Below are 19,285 nucleotides of genomic sequence, written 5' to 3' on the forward strand. Positions count from 1 at the left end.
CCCACCAGCAATGGATTAATGTCCCAATTTTGCCATATCCCCTCCAATATTCATTATTTTCCTTTGCTGTCATGTTGGCCAATCTGCTAGGTGTGAGGTGATACCTCAGAGTTGCTTTGATTGACATCTCTCTGATGATAAGAGATTTAGAACATTTTTTTCATATGCTTATTAATAGTTTTGATTTCTTTATCTTAAAATTACCTATTCATCTTCCTTGCCTATTCATCCACTGGGGTATGACTTGATTTTTTTGTACAATTGATTTAGTTCCTTATAGATTTGAGTGATTAGACCTTTGTCAGAGGTTTTTGTTATAAAGATTTTCCCCAATTTGTTACTTCCCTTTAAATTTTGACTGCATTGGCTTTGTTTGTACAAAAACCTGTTAATTTAATGTAATCAAAATTATCTATTTTGCACTTTGTAATTTTTTCTAACTCATGCTTGATCTTAAAATCTTTCATTTCATTTCATTTCATTTCCCAAAAATTTGACAAGTTCTGTGTTCACCTAATTTACTTATTGTTTCCTTCTTTATGTTCAAGTCATTCTGAGATTGGTCTATAATTTTATTTCTCTGTTTTTGATATCCTGGCTTTGGAATCAGTGCCATATTTGTGTTATAAAAGGAATTTCGTAGAACTCCTTCTTTGCTTATTATGTCAAATAGTTTGTATATGCAACCTCCCGGCCCGCGAGAGGTTACAAGGAGAGAAGATAGAAACAGGATAGAAGTTTTGGATCCCTCGAAGGGCGTGAACAAGCCGACTTTAGAGATGTAAATAATCGAGTCAGTAATCAATTAGTGATTTTCGGGAACCACAGCCTGCTCCGACCACTGGTGGTTACTAATTCAGGCTATTCCCATCCAATGATCTCAATAACACTGCACTGGTCAGAGGATAAAGCTAGCTCAGAAGGAAAGGAGATCAGAAACTAAAGGAGGTAGATAATGCTAGGTATTAGCATTAGAAGAAAGAGAGAGAGAGGAAGGCCTGGCCTAAAGACCAGGCCTCAGGGAGAAAGATAGAGAGGAGAGAGCAAGGGGAGAAGTTGCTCCTTTGCAAACCTGTTGGTGTCCTCCAAGTGGGCGGGCTGGCTGTGTCACGTCCATTTATTCTCTTTGATATACAAATGAGCTCAATACATATTGATCAGTTACATGATACCTCAATACATATGGATGAGTTACCTGGTATATTGCCATTGGATAATGCAACTTATGACAAGGTGAAGCTGGGGTTATTATCCTCGGGTGAGTGAGACAAAGGGAAGCAAGGTTTCGCGCCTAAACTTCAGCCACGCTGGGAATAGAGCTCTTTGCCATGAGCAGGGTGGCCATGTGCTCACTCACAATCCTTGTCTCTCCATAATACCTATGGGCTGGACTGCTACAGTATAATATTGGGATTAGTTGGTTTTTGAATGTTTGATAGGATTCACTTGTGAATCCATCAGGCCCTGGGGATTTTTTCTTAAGGAGTTCTTTGATGGCTTTTTAATTTCTTTTTCTGATATGGGATTATTTAAGTATTCTATTTCTTCTTCTGCTATTCTAGGCAATTTATATTTTTGTAAATATTCATCCATATCACCTAGATTGCCATATTTATTGTCAAGTAGTTGGGCAAAATAGTTTTTAATGATTACCTTAATTTCCTCTTCATTGGAGGTGAGGTCTCCCTTTTCATCTTGGATACTCTCAATTTGGTTTTCTTCTTTATTTGTTTTATTAGACTGGCCAGTAATTTGTCTATTTTATTTGTTTTTTCAAAGTATCAGCTTCTAGCCTTATTTATTAATATAATAGTTCTTTTGCTTCCAATTTTATTAATTTCTCCTTTAATTTTTAAGATCTCTAATTTAGTTTTCATCTGGGGATTTTTAATTTGTTCACTTTCTAATTGTTTAATTTGCATGCCCTCTCTAATTTATTAATATATGAACTCAAGGATATAAATTTCCCCCTAAGTACTGCTTTAGCTTCATCCCATAGATATTGAAAGAATGTCTCTTCATTGTCATTTTCTTCAATGAAATTATTAAATGTTTCTGTGATTTGTTGTTTAACTAACCGATTTTGGAGAATCATATTATTTAATTTCCAATTAATTTTTGATTTACCTCTCCATATTCACTTACTAATTATTATTTTCATTGCATTGTGATCTGAGAAGGTTGCATTTATTATTTCTGATCTTTTGCACTTATTTGCAATGTTTTTGTGCCCTATTATATGGTCAATCTTTGTGAATGTATCATGTTCTGCTGAAAAGAAGGTGTAATCCTTTTTCTCTCTATTTTTCTCCACATATCTACTAATTCTATTTTTTCTAAGATTTCATTCACTTCTCTTACTTCTTTCTTATTTATTTTTTGGTTGGAGTTATTGAGTTCTGATAGAGGAAGGTTCAGGTCTCCCACTATTATAGTTTTTCTATCTATTTCATCTTTGAGCTCCACTAGTTTCTCCTTTAAAAATCTGGATGCTATGCCATTTGGTGCATACATGTTGAGTACTGATATTTCCTCATTGTCTATACTGCCTTTTATCAGGATGTAATTACCTTCCCTATCTCTTTTAACCAGATCTATTTTTACTTTGGCTTTGTCAGATATCAAGATTGAGACTCCTGTCTTCTTTTTATCAGTTGATGCCCAATAGATTTCGCACCATCCACTTACTTTTACCCTATGCATATCTACCTTCCTCATGTGTGCTTCTTGTAAACAACATATGGTAGGCTTTTGGTTTCTGATCCCCTCTGCTATTTGCTTTCACTTTACAGGTGAGTTCATCCCATTCACATTCAAAGTTATGATTACTGCCTGTGTATTTCCCAACATTTTCATTTTCTCTCCTTATCTTGCTCTTTCCTCTTTATTTCTTTCTACACCAGTATTCTGTTTTTAATCATTCCCCTAACCCGACCCTTATTTTACTTTCCTTTACCCCTCTTCTTATTCCTCTCTTATTTTTCTTTTGGGGTCTTTTTAAGTGACCCCACATACTCTCCTCCCTTGAATTACTTCCCTCCCCACCTTCCCTTTCTGCACCCTCCCTTTTTATTCCCCTTTTGTTTTTTTAAAGACTATCAAATTCTCTCCCACCACTTTACCTCTCCCCATTTTTAAAATTCTCCTCCCCAGTCCCCCTTTTAGTTTTTCCCTCTCAGCTTCCCTATAGGGTAAGATAGAATTCAATACCCCAATGTATCTAGCTTCTCTTTCCTCTTGGAATTGATTCCACTGAGAATAAGGTTTGAGTATTACCTTTTAGGTCTCTCTTCCTCTCCTTCTTATAGTTGTATTCTTCCCCTCCCTCTCCTGTGTGCCTTTTTGTGTATTATAGGTTATCCTAATTTTCTTATTCCTTGAAGTTTCTCTTGATGCCATCCCACCCTTTCTTTCTTCTTGTTTTTTTTTCCTATGATTTTAAACCACTTAGTGCCCCAATCTCTACCTATTGATAATTCTTCTAACTACTATAATAGTAAATACAATTTTTGACAGTTACAAATAACATTTTTCCATATAGGAATATAAACAATTTGGCCTTATTTGAGGCCCTTAGAGGACAAAAAATAAATTCTTTCTTATTTACCTTTTCATGTTTCTCTTGGTTTTTGGACTTTTATGTCAAATTTTCTGTTTAGTCCTGGTCTTATCTTTAAAAATATTTGCAAGTCTTCTATTTTGTTGAATGCCCATACTTCCCCCTGCAAGAATATAGTCATTTTTGATGGGTAGGTTATCCTTGCTTAAAGACCCAGTTCTCTTGCCTTTCTGAATATTGTATTCCAAGCCTTTCAGTCTTTTAGCATGGAAGCTGCCAGGTCCTGTGTAATCCTGATTGGTTCTCCTTGATATTTGAATTGTTTCTTTCTGTCTTCTTATAATATTTTCTCCTTAGCTTTGCAGTTCTTGAATTTGGCAATTACATTCCTGGGGATTATTTGAGGATTTAGTATGGCAGGTGACTCTTTTATTTTGCCCTCTTGTTGCAGACTCTTTTATTTTGCCCTCTTGTTGCAGAACCTCAGGGCAGTTTTCTTGGATAATTTCTTGTAGTATAGTGTAAGGTTTCTGTTTTTTTCCAGGTTTTCAGGTAGGCCTATGATTCTCAAATTGTCTCTCTAACTTCTATTTTCAAGGTCAACCACCTTCTCAGTGAGATATTTTGTTGCTTTCTAATCTGTCATTTTGGGGGCTTTATTTTATTAATTCTTTCTGTCATGTGAGATCATTGGGTTGTACTTGAGCAATTCAAGTTTTTAATGACTGGTTTTCAGCTAAGCTCTTTTGATTTAGCTTTTTGGATTGATCTATCCTGCTTTTCATGGCTTCCAGCAGGTCACTTCTGGTCTTCAATTTGCTAATTATTTCATTTGATTTTTGGGCTTCAATTTCCAAGTGGGAGATCCTGTCTTTTAAACTATTATTTTCTATTTGTACTATTTCCCACTTTTCTTGCCACATCTCTTCCATTTTTCTGACATTCTTGGATTTAAAGTCTTTAAGAACTTGTGACCAATTTCTATTTTTTCTTGAAGGTTTTGGTGTGTTTATTTGTAGATCATCTTCTGTTGTCTTTTCTTTAGACTGGGTTTTTTCTGTATAAAAATTATCAAAGGTAAACATTTTCTTCTTTTTTCAAATTTTTTATTTTTTTTTGGTATTTGTGGATTTTAGTTCCTGGGAGTTGGTGGCCATTGCCTTGTTCCTTCCTGGTCAGATGTCTAAGAGGGGAATGTGGGTGATCTTTGTATTAGGCTCTGGAGAGGTTTTTGCCCTGAGTATATTTTCCCCAGTATTAAGCAGTGTCTAGCTCCTCTTAGCAGCAGGTACAGCCCCTAAGAACTTAAAGATTGCCTTGCAGAGGTCTAGGTGTGGAGTGTAAGCAAGTCTCTATATTGAGCACTGGAGAGGTTTTCAACCAGAGGTTATTTTTCGGGTCTCTGTGGTATTTTGCTGTGAGCCTCCCCTTCTCCCCAAGCTTTGCAACACCCTATCTCCACATTTCCTCAGCCTCCCAGTGTTCTGAGTCCCAGTTGTTTCTCTTAGAGGGAAGTCTATGTTGAACTTAGCCATCCTCCCACATAGAACTTAGAAGTTTGTCTTGTGCTCACTTGGACTCTGGAAAGGTAGGTAAAATGGGGGGGGTGAGTTCACCCCTTGGTGGGGGAAATTTCACCCCCTTTTAGGTAGAAATGCCCTAACTTTGCCTACCTTCTGTGCTGTGTCCTACCGTGGAACTCCTTCACTCGCTTGATTTTGGTTTTGTCTATTTAAGGCACTCTGTCTTGATTGGTGGAGAGAAGAAGAAGAGCTCTGCTTCTACTCAGTAGACATCTTGACCCGGACGATCAAAAGCATTTTTTTAAAAAGTATGATGTCCCATTTGTTCAGATGCTGAAAAACTCACTAGAATCAAATAGTAACAACATATTCGAGTCAATAAGAACTCTAGAGAAGAACAGTTATAGTTGTTCATTTCTTACTGCTCAAAATTTCCTTTTTTTTATTTCCTATATATTTTGGATATAATTACATATGTATATAGCATGTCACCCGACACCCAGCTCTCACTTGTGGCTCCTAGTAGCTGCTAGCATGCAGCAGCGGCCACACCCCAGGCAACGGTTTCCACAGGCCTGCTAAACCTTGTGAGGGTAGCCATCAGGTCGCCGACCCCTGGTGAACTAGGGCTTTGCTCACCCAGCATGTGAAGACTGTTTTGGTGGAACAGACGGAAGAAACCAACAAGAAGGTTCAACGGCTGAGATGACGATGCAGCAAGGCACTGTGGAGTGCTCAGGGCGTGTTGAAGCACAAAAGACAACACGGCCATCCAATGCAGCTGAGGAAGTCTCCAGGTGTAACGACTTTTCATGCCACTGGACCCAGGCTTCCAACGCCGAGAGAGTGGGACTGTCTCTGTGCATTGACTTTTCCACTTAAATCTTCACGCACAAGTGTCTTTGTGCACAAAAATGCACAAAGACAATCGTCATCCTCGGTTACTGAGAGACTACTACTATATAGCATTTCCTCTGATATAATATAAGTTTTTAGGATGAACTCTTCACTCTTACCTTTGTAACCTCAATGCCTGGAATTGGGTCTGGCCTTTACTAGCTGTTTATGGATGAACTGATTATATTATGAAGGATTGCTATGAAATATAAAGAAGAGCCATTCTGAATTTCTACTATAGATGGCCTAAGAGGTTAAACTGAAGGAGGGACTCTATTGGGTATCCATATATAATTAACAGTGTAATTAACAGTGGATAACTGACTGACATTCAGGCCTTCTACTAAGTCCAGAATTCAAACTTAAAAACTGTTTCCAAGTCACCAATTAATTAAGGTCCCTTCTAACTGTAAGCACAAGCAAAGCTGTGGAGGCAGGATTTAACCAATGAGCAAGGTGGTTTAGCATCCATTCTAGTTCCCTGTTCCCCTCTAAATCTGCCCCAGAATTTATATTGCATGCATATGTAGCTATATTGAAAAATTAAGAGAAACGGACTTTGTTTTAGGACCAGATAATTACCAACATGTATTAAGTTCCTCCCTGCTGGTTTTCACAGGTAGTAGAAGATTTTATGTAGGGGACCTCATTATATTTCAAGGACAACCAGATAAATAATATTGATTCGAATTTGTTTGGGGGCAATAGTGATATCCACTTGCTGGTTAGATTAACCACAGGTGTGTGTTTCCTCGATCTACGGGCTTTAACCTAGATCATGTTTCTTGCACAAAGGTGGCAGTTAGGCAAAGAATCAGTAGTATCTAATAGCTCCTAACCTTTTCATCATTAATTATGAAAGGTTTCCTCTGGGCTGGGAGAGTGTTTGTCAAGAGTGGACAAATCAGGCTTTAGGTATTTGTTAAAGTTTCCTTAAAGTCTACCTTATTTGCAGACCATGTGGATAGACCACAAAGGCTAGGGAAGAATGACTCAGAAATCTGGAATTGGTACAAAAACCTAATAGACACTGTCAAAAACAACAAGTTGCCTTCCTGTGGCTCTAACTATTGATAAGTTTGAAAGGAGTAAACTTTTCCATAAACTAAAACTCAGAAGCAACTAAGTTTTGGATTAGAAGAATGACAATGTCTAATCATTGTAGCATGAAGTGGCGAAATACAATGACAGATAATATATTGTATATATATATATATACACATATATATATACAGTAGACATATACTATAGACAATATAACATACACACATATATATATAAGTGGTGAAATACGACAGATAATATATTGTATATATAATAGATATATACTATAGACAATATAATATAATACACACACACACACATATATATATAATATGTATGTATACATACATATGGATGAAGACACTGGCTATTAGTGGATCCACATAGGTCAGTATGTATTTTCTGATGGGCTTCCCAGGATGGCAATGCTGAGATTGAAAGAGGATATTTTTCTCTTCTATGTCCTTCTGAGCTTCCCAGAGAGTAAACTAAAGACTGATAAAACTCAAGATTCCAATTTCAATAGGAAGGCAAACTATTATTAAGAATGGATATTGTGGCCAAGAGAAGAACTGGAAATGCTTAGGCTTAGATGCAGTTTACCTTTGTAAACTGAGTATTGGATAGAGTCGACAGCTCATCGTTCTCTTTAGGCAAACAATGATCATAGCCACAGAAATAAAAACCATTATATTCACTTTAAAGGCAAATAAAGTCCAAAAGATATGAACCTTTGAAAGCTTTCTGTAACCATAAATAGGCTTCAGGGTGCACTGGCCATATTTTCCCTTGCCATTGTATCCAATCTGCTGTGAAAAATTTTTACTGTCTCCAAGTCGTCATGAAAACATTCTCAGTTAATTGAGACATTCCCAAACAATTAAGATGCCCAGATGCATCTGTTATTTGTAATTACCTGAACATGCATTCCTTTCTTGGAGAATAGTTCCATTTTTCAGCCTTTTGAACTGACCTAGATAATGAAAATGAAGATGGCTTTTCTATATTTTTTTCCACTGGGTCTAATTTTGACATGAAATTACCTATCTCCAAAATTAAGCAACAAAACTGGAAACATGTGTGCCACGAATAATTTCTCTCATTTTGTCCTTTTCCTAAGTGATACTATTCTTTACCTATATACATTATATTCCTGACAATTTAGAAGACTTGCATATTATATATTTTTTTAAAACCCATACCTTCTGTCTTAGTTGTATTGGTTCCAAGACAGAAGAGTGGTAAGGGCTATACGTGACTTAATCAGGGTCACACAGTTAGGAAGTGTGTGAGGCAAAATTATATCTTAAAATAATGGGTAATAAACTACTGAGGCTGCAGAAGATTCCAATAATTGATAATTTGTTTTTTATAAATATAGATATATGCATTTTAATATAGATTAATAAATATAAACCTAATGTACTTGATTCTCTCTTCTTTAATCCAAGGGTTGCTCCAATTTTTCCATCTACCCAGAATCTCCTCCCTCCTTTTTCTTTACTATTCATAGCCTTTAAGACCCATCTCAAATCCTAATCCTTCAAGGAATCTTTCCCTGTCCACTTAAAATTTAAGTGACCTTTTCCTTCTGATATCTCATGCTGTACTATCCTTTCAGAAATTATATTCTCACCACTTGGTTATTGTGTTAAAATATAATTTAAATCTTTTATTCTGATTTAGAGCCTTAGTCCTTTATATGTTGTCTATCCAATCAGGTTATAAACTCTTTTAGTTTCATTTGTGTTTCTTTATATTCTGGAAAGGTAAGTGTCCAAAGATAATACATTACATATTGTTTGTGCATACTACATATTTTATTTAAGGGATTTCTTCTCCTATGAAAACATTATATTTCATTCAGAAAACTTCTCCTTTCAGGGCTGGGAAGACCAAAATACTCATGTCTTGGAATGACCTAGTGGTTGACAGTATACATGTATGGAAGGAAGTTTGAGAGTCATTGCTGCCTCTCTGAGAACAGCTTACCGGAATCATAAAAGAATAGGACAGAGCAATAGAGAGCTGAATTTTGAGTCTTTTCAAAAATTTTTAAAATTTTTATTTAGAATATTTTTCCATGGTTATGTGATTCATAATTCTTCCTCCCCTCCTCTCTCCACCCCCCCACCTACACTGGCTTTTACATGTATCATTTTTCAAAACCTATTTCCATGATATTCATATTTGCAGTAGATTCTTTAACATCAAAACCCTAATCACATTCCTATTGCACTGCATGATTGAGCATATATTTTTCTAATGCATTTTTGTTTCCACAGTTCTTTCTTTGAATGTGGATAGCGTTATTTCTCATAAGTTCCTCTGGATTGTCCTGTGTCATTACATTTCTGCTGGTAGAGAAGTTCATTACATTTTATTATGCCATAATGTATCAGTCTCTGTGTAAAATGTTCTCCTGGTTCTGCTCTTTTCATTCTGCATCAATTCCTGGAGGTTGTTCCATTTCATATGGAATTCCTCCATTTCTTTATTCCTTTCAGCACAATAATATGAATTTCAAGTCTTTGGGCAGGAGTTAAATACTTTGCTTATTACCACCTGTGTGACCTTGGACAACATCCATTGTTTTCTTAACTGTAAAATAAGAAGGTTGGTCTTAAAGTTCCCTCTAGTTCTTAGGCTTGATATCAACATTTAAAGCTAGAGATTTGGAGCTTTGATATCTGGAGAGATAACACAATCAAGAAGCATGTACTATGGGGAAAGTGCTATGTGTTGCAAAAGTCATGGAATACCATAGAAGAAAATAACATGACTTCTCCTTTACAAATCACATCAATAATCAATCAATCAGGAAGCAGTTAAGTGCCTATCATGTGCCTGGCAGACATAGCATCATAGAGTGGCTAGAGAGCCACATTCTAAATCAGACTGAATTGTTTGAGTTCAAGTTCTCCTTCTGACAAGTACTAGCTGTGTGACCTGGGGAAAATTTCTCTTAAATTTCACCCCAGGAAACTCTTTTCATTCTATAAAATGCAGAGCAGGTAGAGAGTTTCATCAGTAAAATAGATTCCTTATCAGGTGTTGCTTATACCAATGAATTCATAGAAAGTGCCAGGAAAAAAATTCTGGTTATCAAATGAAGCAATAGAGAATAAAAAAGAGAAAAACAAAGTATTTTCTATTCACTCTGATGTAGTTCCATGGAACTCCTGGCATTTTTTTCTATAGGGTAGATGGCACAAATCTGTATAAGTGCACACAAAAGAAATAAAATGTGATTTGGGGAAGTGAGCATTAGCATCTAAGTGATCAATAAAAGTCTCATGTAGGAGTTGGCATTTAAAATAAGTTTTGAAGGAAATCCTCCATTGGAGCTTCTAATATTTTGTTTAGAGTGAGAAAACATGGCATAAATGGATAGGATGCTTGATATAAAAACCAGGAAAACATGGGTTTCATTTCAGTGTGACCTGTGGCTAGTCACTTAACCGTCTAGGTCTTTGTTTCCTCTGTAAAATGATAATAATAGCTATAGCACGGTCCTCATATGATTGTCAAGATATTCAGGCAAGTTCATGTATACAAAGTACTTGGGAAACTTTAAAGTGGTAAACAAATGACAATTGGTAATAAAGTGATGAATGGGTAGTTTCTATACCGATATAGATCAAATAATGCCAGTTTCAGATGTAGTACTTTGGAAGGAGAATCCATTATAACATGCATCTCTTTTTGATTTAAGTGAACCCCACTTAGGATTTATGGAAATATTAAACCAAAAGCCCAGTTGAGGTTCTTGACTTGTCACTGATAATCTAGCTCACCACTTTGGATCTTTTATATTTTGAGGGGAAAAAAAAACCAAGCAGAAACAATATAGTTTTTAAAAAAAATGAGGAAGTCCGTCATGCTTCCTTCTCTGTCTCCTTTTTCTTTCTCATTTAAGACCTACCCTTCACGCCAAAGATCTGGGGAAATCCTCTTAATTTAACCTCTTTCACTTCGGGGAGCTCCCTTTGCTGACGGCCTACATAAGGACTTAGCCTGGGACCTAAGGTATCAGGATATGTCAGAAAGTCAGGACTCCCTATCTTTCAATTCCCTAGTCAGCCATTAGCAGATGGAAGAAAAAAGAAATCTCATTGAAACTCTTGAATCTGATACCCTTATTATATTTTAAAAAGTTATTAAGCACCTAATTGCACATAGCTCATTGTCTAAAGTCAACTAAATTGGCATCTTCCCTGCCCTCGTATTGTGAATTCCATTGGCTGAAAACTATAATAGTGGACAGTGCATTATATTAGAGCGAACATTGGCCTGGGAAACCTGAAGCCTTTGTTTGGGTCTGGCTCTGATGCTAAGTCAACAAACACTTATTGGGGCTACTCTGTGCCAGGCACACTGCCCAACTCATTGTACAACCTTGTTAAAGGTGGCCCTGGGAATGTCTCTCAAGCTCTTCATGGCTTCACCTTTCAAATGAAGTAGTTGGATGATGTGTTCGATAAGGTTTCTTTGAGTGCTGAAACAACTGTTTGCTTCGAATTCTTGTGATTCCAAATAGGATGACTATGAAATAGAAGAGTCAGCAATGCCACGATCCAGGACAGCTCTAAGGGATTCTTGACAAAAAAGACTATCTATTGCTATAGAAGGAGCTAAGGAGGTTTGAATGCAAATTGAAGCATACTATTCTTCATTTTATTTCCTCCATGAGTTTTTCTCTAGTGCAAGTGATATCTGTCTTCTTTCACAATACAATGAACATGGAAATAAGTATTGTATAATAATACACATACAATCTATATCCTATTGCCTGGCTTCTTGGGAAGGCAGGAAAAATGAGAGGGAGGGTGATAACATGGATCACAAATGTCAGAAAATGACTTTGAAAATTGTTCTAATATGTAATCCAGAAAATAATTTTTTTTAACTTAAAAACGAGTCATCTAAAAGGAAGGTTTGTCTCCTCTCTCTGACTCTGAGTTGGGATCTTCTGACTGTTTTTCCTCCTTCCCTTTTGGAGATTTCTGAGAAATAGTCTTAGGAAATCTACATATTCCAACCTAACTTCCTAAGAAGAAGATGGGAAAAGGAAGGGACAGCATTTCCATGCCTCAAAATAATCAACAAGAAAGGCTAACACAAATAGTTTATACATAGTCTATATGCTGGGCAAGAAAGGAGGAAAATGCTTTTAAATTTAATATATACTCAAGGGGGAGCTATGTGGCACAGTGGATAGAGTCAGGAGTTGGAAGGAAAAGGGCTCAACCCTGACCTCAGACACTTCCTAGCTTTGTGACCCTAGGCAAGTCACTTAACCTACTTTGCCCAGTCCTTCTTCTTTTGTCTTAGACTTGTTACTAAGACAGAAAAATAAGAGATTTAAAATACTAAGATGTACTGACTCAAATTAGAAAAAAAAAACTGAAGAAACAATTTTTTAGTGATCTCTGAATCACCTACTTTATTGTTTTTGTTCAGTCATGTTCAATGGTGTCTGACTCTTTATGACCCCATTTGTAGTTTTCTTGGCCAAAATTCTCCAGTTCATTTTATAGATAAGGAAACTGAGGCAAAGAGGCTTAAGTGATTTGTCCAGGGTCATATAACTTGTAGAGTTTAAGATCAAATTTTTACTCAGGAAGTTGAGTCTTCCTGACTCTAGACTTATCATTTTATCCACTATTCCACTAAGTGCTCCAGAGTCATTCTTGCAGTTCTCTAAAAAGACTTTATGTAAAGAGTAGGTGAAACACAATAAAAGATTTTGCTATTATCAAAGCTCAAAACACTTGATGCCCCAGTGAAAAAAGTTGTTAAACTATCAGATGAAACTCTTGAATAATCTCTCATTTAGACTAAACCACTTGCTAAATGAGAATTTCCAAATCAAGAGCATGGAGGCTGAGCTGAGGACAATGACAGTGACAGAAACACATGAGTTGATAAGAATAGAGTACCGAAAAAAAAATGGAGTGGTGGTTCAAGGAGAGTAATATAATCAATTTTTTTAAAAAAGCTTTCAGATACAAAGCACCAATGTTTAAGATTGGACCCTATTTTTCTATTTTGCTGGAGCTCCATCCAGGAATCTTGAAGACCAGACAGGTCTTTGGAATGGGACAGTTTCTCACCAAGGAGGGAATCTCAAGATCAGAGATACACCTTTGTCTGTATTGTTTACTACATAAATAAGAATGTTCTATGTTTGAAGCCTTGCCAGCCTGAGTTCTTATAAGAGGAACCGATTATCTAGTTGTTATTTGAAGAGAAAGATACTGAAGAACTAAGGTTACTTTTGGGGACAGACCATGAGTCAGATAAAAGAGAGGTACACAATATATGAATAAACATTTAGTAATTGCCCACTCCATGCCAGCCACTCTGCAATGTGTGTTGTAAGGTAGTCTCTGTCCAAGTGTCACACATCCTAAGCATGAAATAGCAATAATAATTCTCTTCTACAGATAGCTAAAGGTTTAGCAACATTAATACATTACTTTAAAATTATTTAAGCACTGGGCTATCAATATTCATGCTTTTGAAAGGATACTCCTATGTCTTAGGCCCAACCATACTCTGGTTTGTGAATATGGCCAATTAAGCAATTTGCATGACTAATGATATGTATCAGAGAGATGATTCAAATATTTCAGCCATCTTTTTTTCCCTGACCTGTATCTCTTTCTTGTTCCTTTGGAACATAATCTAGTAAGAATGACATCACCAACAAAAATTTATAATCTCTGCCTTGAATTTTTATGACCTATTTCCTAATTAGGCCCTTGAAATTTGGGCACTTTCCCCAACATAGTACTGATGATGTTCCACAAAGACATTAACAACTTTGTTTTTCATTTCAAACAATTCTATGACACTCCACTTTCCTGGTTCTGCTACAGTATGTTCCTTCCTTCTGTTTCCCCTCTCCCCATATGAATGTCCTTTAAGACTTTGTCCTTAGTCCTCTTCTCTCTTTTCTCTACACTCTGTCACTTGATGGTCTTATCTACTTTGACAAAGTCAGGGATCACTTCTACTGCATAAATATGCACATTACTCCATCCTGAACTCCAATTCAGCATTTTTTCCCAATTTCCTGATACATATTTCCATTTGGATGTCCAGCCTTTATCTCAAGCTCAGAATGCCCAGAACCAACTCATATTCTTCCTAAACAAAGCTCTTCTCTTACCTTTCCTTTTCTGTGATTCACAGAACCATGCTTCCAGTAACCACGGGATAAACACTCAGAATTTTTTACTGCTTCCTATTCCATCACTCCCTGGTTCCAATCAATGATCAGACTTAACTTTAGTTTCTCCATCTTCAAAATATATATGAGGAGGGTGACTAGATTGTCCCTGAAGTCCCTTCTGGCTCTAAATCTATGACCCTTCCTTCTCCTACAGGTACCCATGTGTTCTAACCAAACTGAATCATTCAGGATTCCATTAACTCATCCTGCCTTTTCCTTCTTCTCTACTTTTGAATGTGCTGCACCTCCTGCCTAGAATGGATTCCACCTAATGTCTATCTATGAAATGTCTATCATCCTCCTCCTTTTTTTTCCATAGTTACCACCCTACTCTGGGCATTCATTATCTCTCACATGAGCAATTATAATAGCCTCTTAACTGTTCACTTTGTGTCCAGATTCCCCTCTCTCCAATCTATTCCCCACTAGCCTAGTCTGCCAATGCTCATGTGTAAAAAACATCATTATCCTTTTTGAAAATCTCCAGTGGTTCCCTATTCCATAATGGATAAAACACAAACTCATTACCTTATCATACTACATATCGTAATCTGTCTCAAAAACTATTATTTCAGGACTTACTGAGGATGTGGCATGGTGGAACAAGCAATGATTCTGGAGTTCAAGGGTCTAAATGCAAAGTCTACCTCTGACACTTCCTATGTGACCTGTGCAAGTCATTTCATTCTCTGTGCCTCAGTTTCCCCATGTGCAAAACTTAAATAGGGTGAGGTGGCTAGATGTTCTGTAAGGTACCCTCTAGCTCTAACCCATGGTCCTTTCTCTTTATATACCCCCCCCCTTCTTTTCAAACCAAATTGAATCACTCAGCATTTCATTAACTTATCCTGGTTTTCTCTCTTCTATATTTTGGAATGTTCTGTGCCTCATGCCAAGAATGGATTCCACCCACATCTTCCCCTATTAAAACCCTTCCCTTTCTCTCAATATAAGCTTATGTAGCAACTTCTCTATAAAACATTCCTGGTCCCCTCCACTGGCCCTTTTAAAATCTCTCTTACTATTCTGATTAAACCTCTCCAACATGCTTATCATAATTATATAGCTTGTGGTTATCAGAAGCTCTGTCTCAAATCTCCTACCCTTTTGTAAGATTCTTGAAGGAAGTGAATATGTATTGTTACATCTTAGTGGTCTTAGCATTTAGCACAATGGAATGATCATTGATAAATGTTTGTTGGATTGAATTAAATTGAATTAACTAGGGAAAGTCAAAAGAAAGCCTTATTCTGACTATTCTGCATATTTCTAGCCTATTTCTGACCTTAAAGTCAATTATTTTTAAAAATACAGTGATTTGCAAATCTCAATGTTATTACCACTATTATTATTATACTTATAAATCCTAGCATTATCAATCATCAAGCATTTTTTGAGTCTACTATGTGCTAGGTACTGCTAGGTGTAAAGATAAAAAGACAAAAACACTAAGCTCCTGTTATCAAGGGGCTTAATAACTTTTGCAGAAAACAGTGTCTAATAAAGTAAATAGATGCAAATGCTACAGAGAGATCAAGAAGGAAGTTGATTTGAGAAAAAGTTATTGGATTTGAAAATCATGATATGACTGGCATTTATGGAGAAAGGATTTTGGAGGTTGGGAGGCAAATTTCATGATGCTGAAACTAATGAAAAGATAGAAAATGGAGGCAAAAGGTAGACTTTTCTTAATTTGGTCAGAAAGGGGAAAATACTTATAAATGTAACACATTAAACAAACTCAACAAATATTTATTGATTTGATTTCAAAGGATTTGCAGCAACCCAAACTGAAAGGTGCAAAGTAACTGTCTTAGTGATAAAATCTCGAATTGTGAAAGGGAAATAAGAATTCAGGAATCCTGCCTTTTTGTCCATTACTTCCCCCCCCCCCAATATATCTGTCTGTTCAAGACTATTCATCCAATAATTCAGAAGAAATACCCCTTCTGAGTTTTGTAACTCAGGTTAGCGATAATAGGAAACTTCATTAGATCACTCTTCATTGCCTTCCAATTCTCTCACTTGAGTCAGACAGTTATATTATCTGCACCAACAAATATAACATATTTGGTGCCTGTAAAAAGAATTAGATTATAAAAAGAAAAAAATGCTTGTCTATTAAAACTGTTTTATAGATAGGCTTCTTTTTAGATAATCAGAATGGGCTTCCACTTTCCATAATCAGTTGGTCACGTGTGTGTTTGCAGCTAGTAAATTATCATCATTGAATACTCCTGGACATTCTGGCAAGTTTTTTTTAATTGACTATATCCTTAGGCAATCTTACCCCAAAAGCTAGAGCTGGGATAGCAAATAGACATGCAAATTAGCACAGGGTCAGAAGGTCAAAAAAGCATACTGCTCTTTACTCCTTATTTCATTCTATTCTTTGTTTCTCAAGTCTCAGCGTCTCAGTCTCCTCATGTACAAAATAAGAGAGCTGAACTGTCTGACATCTAACATTCCTTTCTGCACTACCATTCTTTCTGACATCTGCATATTCTTCGATGGGAATTCTCTGTCCCAAAACAACTGGTCTTACTACACTTATTATGCCATATACATGCTTTATACTTTCTTGCACTGTGCCTATATTCTTGGAGTTCTCTTTGGATTACCCTTCCCATTTTCCTCTATCTAGACAAATTCTACTCACCTTTCAAGACCCAATCCAGGTCTTGTATGCTTCATAAAACCTTCCCAGATAATTCCAGTCCATAAAAACTGAGGTTTCCCTTCTATGAAGCCCTAGAACTTATTTGTACCACTCACATAGATGATCCCTTACTGCTTTTTAAAAGCTCTGTGGTTTTGATTTTATACTTGTCTTGTATGTTTAGTTAATATCTTTATGAATCCTTTCCCAGGCTGGAATGTCATTGAGATCAAGAGATGATGTCTTTATACCCCTATAAGGGTCTGATCTCATGCCTCATATATCTTGGTCAGATTTGAATGTCTCCTTCCAGCTCAAAAAATAAGATTCTAGATTCTCCATTACTATTTGTCCATTTTATTTTATTTTAATCCCCAAATGGCCCAATCAAGTAAGTTTTTCAATTATTAGAAATTATAAAACCACATAGATGATTGGAAAGTTTATTGTATATATTAGAGTGAAAGAAGTATTTTCTTTAATAAAAATACAAACAATTTCATGACATCTCTTTTTAAACTCTACCTTCTCTAAAAATTTAGACTAAGACCTATTGGAAGAGGGAAAACATGAAGGAGGAATACAATTGATTGTTTCACAATGATGGAAAGAAAATAAATGGATGATATGTGATATATGTTTTAAATACAAATACTGTCTACCAAGAAAAGTTATTTCATAGGAATAGCAAGTTAACCAGCTCTGTTGAAAATCCTACTAGAATGCTCCATTTAGTTTTAGACCTTTCAGTTCTGGGCAAATGAAGTTAAATTAGAAGGGCAGTAAAGAAAAAAAGAAATAAGATGATTAAGCCAATAAAAGAATTGAATTGTCTTGGTAGATTAAAGAAAATGGATGGCATATGTAAGCCACTGCCAAAATAGGGAATAATTACAGTCTAAGAATAGTTCAAAGGTAAACTTGAAAAAGAGGAGAGACTACCTATCTAGATCCAGTGGGAATATACATAAAGGAAAAATTCTCTCTCTAACATGGCCATGACCCTAATTCAATTCCATGGCATCTTTTTCTTGAATAGAGTGTCCTCTAACTGTCCCCTTGTCTCTAGTCTATCCTCCACATAGCTGTCAACTTGATATCCCTAAATCACATATCTCATCATCACCTTCGAAGCTTCAGTGGCTCCCTACTACTTCTAAGATAAAATACAAACATTTTGTTTGGTACCTAATTGTCTTCTCAATCACTCTCTAATCAGTCTTCCCAGATTGCTTTCACATAACTCCATTTCATGCATTCTATGTTCAAACCAAGATTATTCTTACTTTATTCACTGTAGATATTTTTTTGTGTGTGTGCCCTTGCATAGACTATTTGTCATTCCTGGAATGCCCCCCCCCCTCAACTGTGACTCTTACCTCCTGTCTAGGGTCAATTCAAATGCCAGTTGCTCCAGAGTACTTTACCCATCTCTCCTCGGTATCAGTAGTAGTCTTCTTGCTTCCAAAAATGTTTTTACTTTTTGAATATTTTGAATTTACTTATCTGTATACATGGTTTCTTTTTCTCCCTAGTAGAAAAAAAAGTTGAAGTTAGGTGCTATTTTCTTTTTTGTTGTTGTACTCTTAGGCACCTAGGATAATCACTGGCACATATTAACCACTAAATAAATGCTTATTGAGTTGAAATATGCCCTTGTGGTTAGAAGAGGGCATGCATAATATTCCAAAGGACACTCCAGAACTAGAGATGGATTTGGATGAGGAAAAGGAGAAGGTGAAGGTCCAGGGTAGAAACAGAATTGGAAGGATTTCACATTCTTTGTGCAAAAAGAGCTTATCTGGGGGAGAATATCTCTAGGCAAGATGATGTAATCTGGCTTTATTCAGTGGCTATTCTCTCAACTAGTCTGGCCAAAAATATCAGAAGGTGAATTGTTGAGGATGAGAACAAGCTGCTCTAAGTACCTAGTAAAGATAATTCTGTAAGTCTACTTAGTTGTTACTTGCCTGAGAGTTTTTGTTTATTTTTATAAGGGTGATTTCTGAAAGATCCATATTTTTGACAAAATTCTTCTGGTTGTATTCTGTTGCTGCATATCATAGAATATTATCATAGCTGATAAATTAAATATTCTCCCAAAGGGCAACAAAATGTCACATAAGGGAATATGGGCAGATTTCATTATACCAAACTTAAGAATTGTGTAGAAGTGATCTATAGGAGGCATGCTGGGAAGAGGAGATAGACTGGGCTTAGTCCATGGATAGATTCCAATGGAGTCCACATAATGAGAGATAAAGAAGGAAGTCCAAAATACATGAGGTGAACTCCCTATGAAAGACTGATTGGAGGAAATGATTGAAAGTCACAAAGGATGAATGCATATTGATGAGTAGTGA

Source organism: Monodelphis domestica, chromosome 1 (assembly GCF_027887165.1).
Source record: "Monodelphis domestica isolate mMonDom1 chromosome 1, mMonDom1.pri, whole genome shotgun sequence".
Classification (NCBI taxonomy): domain Eukaryota; kingdom Metazoa; phylum Chordata; class Mammalia; order Didelphimorphia; family Didelphidae; genus Monodelphis; species Monodelphis domestica.